We start from the raw sequence: 4,227 nt of genomic DNA, 5'->3' as shown, positions 1-4,227 counted from the left end.
AGAGAGAGAGAGAGAGAGATTTTCTTTTCTGGGAATAAATAACATTTTCATTTCGTTACATTTAAATATCCTACCAATGTCTGTTTGATCATTGCAAACAAGTACGTTGATCAAAGGACATGATTACTAGCACATATCCTCAAGTTCAACTCCAATTAACATTAAAGAGAAAATACATGATTTTGTAAGAAATTAACAAACAGAGACTTCTGAACCCTAACGATCGATCATCACGTTACATCACTACGAATCGAATATAGCTTCAGGTTTGGCTCCATGCAAAGACACAAGAATTTGCTGTAAGGTGTGCATTCATCTCTACGGGGGGCAAGGTGAGTTATTCTTATCATTGGTGCCACAAGATAGGCCTGCCCCCGTCTTCTTCTCCCACGACAGAAGCATGTGCTGTCGCCATTGCGACGCCGGTCCAGGCATCACACTGCGGACGGGGCCGGCAGAGGGGGGCTCCTCGGCGTGCAACCCGCCACCTGGCAGTGGCCTCGCTGCCGCCCGGGTCCACGAGCCGGACATGGCCATGAGAACCAAGACCATGGCCACCAAAACCTTCTTGGACATGGTGAGATGTGGTCGTACTAACTTTCGGATCAACTAATTAAGCTCACGGTGTTGTCTCTCTTCTGCTGCGAGCAGACAAGCTGTGAGTTTATGTTGGGAGATTTGGTCGGTTATTTATACCGGGAGAAGCTCGATCGTGCCGTGCCCATGCATGGCAGGACCAACTAATTAACTACGAAAGTTCCATGGCTTTTACGTACGTGTGTGACCTGCCGGTTAATTTGACAAGTACCAGTTCAAACTTTGAAGTGCACGCGGTTTCTCGCACTGCCACCTTCGTTCACGCATGCATATGCACGCATTCTCACGAGCTTGAAACAGTTCAGTTAAGAGCAGTGCACATTCTTCTTCGTCAGTCGACGCACGTAGCTTTCGGTGAGTCGGTCGCTTCGTCTCTGCCGTGAGCAATGTGCCTATCCCACCAACCCACGGCAGGGAGGTTGCAACACGTACGCACCGGGACGAGCTGACCGGGAGAAAATTGTCAGGATACCGATATGTACTCAAAGTTGGTTGCCTCAGGAACACGGACGGTACAACACTGTACTAGCTGGGAAGCAAGATTATCTGCCCCCAAGCTCAATGCTCATATACACTCGCAGGAAGAGTAAATTTCGAACAAAAATTAAAAGAAGAATCTGGTTTTTATTTTGTGGATGAACATCAACATATGTTCTAACATCTTGTAAAAATTCACCTAGAAGAGACTCTGTGGAGTCCTGTACAACAAAGTTCTGGACTCAAAAACACACATTTGGAGCACTCATTTTTCTGTTTTTAGCACAGACCACTATCGATGTCTTTTCATGACGAAATTTTGCAGAATGTTAGAACACTTGTTTACGTTCATCCACCAAAAAAATAATTTTTACCCTACTTTTTTCCTCTTCAGAATTTGCTATTCATGTCATTTTTCCTCAGGCTTAGAGTAACACTTTCGAGTATAAGAAACATTACATGCACGGTACGCATTACGTGATCCATGAGAAAGAAAATAAAAAGAGAAATAATACAATGAAAATTAACTCGTCAGGAATCATGCAGGAGCCTCCAGCACTACCACAAGCAGGATGTAAACAAAAGAGGAAGCTCTATAGGGGAAGCAGAGCTGTAGCTTTCCTCCTATGGTAGAAGTTTTGAGACCGCATATTCCTTAGGCGACTTAAAAAAACCTAACTCAATTTTTTGTACCTTTAGATCATCATCTGAGTACATCCCTCGTAGCGCACTGTTATTCTTCTTCCTATTGCGTGCAGAGTCTGTTCTTCCCCCACGCTCCCGGCACTACCGTACTTACCTCTAACCCCCTGCCCGCTCTCTAGCTTTTTTTTCGAAAAGGGGGGATTCCCCGGCCTCTGCATCAGAACGATGCATACGGCCATCTTATTATCAAAATAAAGAAGTGCCAACATGGTTCCAAAGGTCTCCACAAGTCATAGAAAGCACAAAAAGCTCACACAGAGCCAAAAAAGGCTAGAAACATCAACTAGCCAAATCAAGATGCCACGACCGGCTGGCTGAACTAGATAGGGATACTAAATGCCTATCCTATTACATGACCGCCATCCAAACCGGTTTAAGATATCCCGAGCTACCATCTCCCAGCGGAAAGACCCAGTAACCAAATGCCTCCTGGCCTCCGTCTGGGTGAGTAGCGACCACGAACGGATCAGTGTCGTAGTCCGGAATAAGACCTGCAAAAAATGTATACATGATATTCTGTTAAAGACCAAATCGTTTCTGCAATTCCAGATAGTCCACAGCAAAGCAAAAACTCCAACCCGAATATGTCTCGCTAAGTTAGGCTCAATCCCATTAAGCCATGTCCCAAATAACGCATTAACAGAATTCGGGGGTTTGATATTAAAAGCAATGTGGACCGTCTGCCAAAGTACCTTGGCCAGCGGGCAATCAAAAAAGAGGTGTTTAATAGTCTCATCCCGATCGCAGAAACTACACCTAGTAGGTCATGTCCAATTACGCTTTATCAAGTTATCCTTAGTTAAAATTACTTGTTTATGGACGAACCACATAAACATTTTTATTTTCAAAGGAACTTTGACATCCCAAACATGTTTGGATGTAGGAATGGAGTTCGAATTAATAACATCAATATACATTGATTTAACCGTGAATGCTCCAGACTTAGTCAACTTTCAGCGTAATTCATCGGGTTGTTGAGAAAGCTGGACTTCCATCAGTCTCCTAACTAGACAGAGCCATTCTTCCCAACGATTGCCCACTAGCACTCGTCTGAGCTGGATATTAAGGGGGGTAGATTGAAAGACCGATGCAACGACCACCTCACGGCGTTGAACAATGCGGTACAAAGAAGGATATTGGATGGCTAAGGGTGTGTCACCGAGCCAAGTATCCTCCCAGAAACGTGTACTCGTGCCGTTTCCAATAACAAACTTTGTCCTATTAAACAATGCCTGCTTGACCTTCATGAGACCCTTCCAGAAGGAAAAGTCGGTCGGCCGTACTGTGACCTGTGACAAAGTTTTTGACTGAAGGTACTTGCCACGAAGGATTTGAGCCCACATAGCATCATTCTCCGAAGAGAGCTTCCACAGCCACTTGCTAAGAAGGCATTTATTCTTAATTTCGAGATTCTCAATACCTAGACCCCCTTGGTCTTTCGGTCTACAGATGATATCCCACTTAGCAAGCTGATATTTTCTTTTAAGCTCATCACCCTGCCAAAAGAACCGCGATCTATAGAAGTCCAGTCTCTTCCTAACACCAACTGGTACCTCAAAGAACGATAGAAGAAACATCGGCATACTCGTGAGCATCGAATTAATTAGGATTAATCGGCCTCCATATGACATGAGCTTGCCCTTCCAGCAGCTCATTTTCTTCTCAAATCGGTCCTCGATGCACTTCCATTCTCTGTTTGTCAGCCTACGATGGTGGATAGGAATCCCCAAGTATGAGAATGGTAGCTCTCCCAACTCACATCCAAACAATTGCCTATAAGCATCCTGTTCATCTTTGGCCCTACCAAAACAGAACAGCTCGCTCTTATGAAAGTTAATCTTTAGCTCGGTCAATTGTTCGAATAGGCATAACACCAGCTTCATATTTCTCGCCTTAGCCAAATCATGCTCCATAAAGATGATTGTATCATCGGCGTACTGTAGGATAGAGACACCTCCATCAATAAGATGAGGCACCAATCCACCTACTTGACCATTTTCCTTAGCCCTTCCTATCAAAACTGCCAACATATCCACCACAATGTTAAACAAGATAGGGGACATCGGGTCTCTTTGTCTTAGGCCTTTATGTGTCTGGAAGTAGTGGCCTATGTCATCATTAACTCTAGTTCCCACACTACCTTTTTGCGTAAATGATTCAACCTGTCGGCGCCAGGCTTCATCAAAACCTTTCATACGCAAAGACTGTTGGAGAAATGACCATTTGACCTTATCATACGCTTTCTCGAAATCCACCTTAAAAATCACTCCATCTAATTTTTTAGACTGGATTTCATGGAGAGTTTCATGCAGGACTACCACCCCTTCAAGGATATTTCTGTCCGGCATGAAAGCGGTTTGGGACTGTTGCACTACAGAATGTGCAATCTGTGTGAGTATGTTAGTCCCGACCTTGGTGAAAATTTTGAAACTAACATTAAGGAGACAG

The sequence above is a fragment of the Triticum dicoccoides genome, chromosome 6B (assembly GCF_002162155.2).
Source record: "Triticum dicoccoides isolate Atlit2015 ecotype Zavitan chromosome 6B, WEW_v2.0, whole genome shotgun sequence".
NCBI classification, from domain to species: domain Eukaryota; kingdom Viridiplantae; phylum Streptophyta; class Magnoliopsida; order Poales; family Poaceae; genus Triticum; species Triticum dicoccoides.
This window is presented reverse-complemented; position numbering follows the sequence as displayed.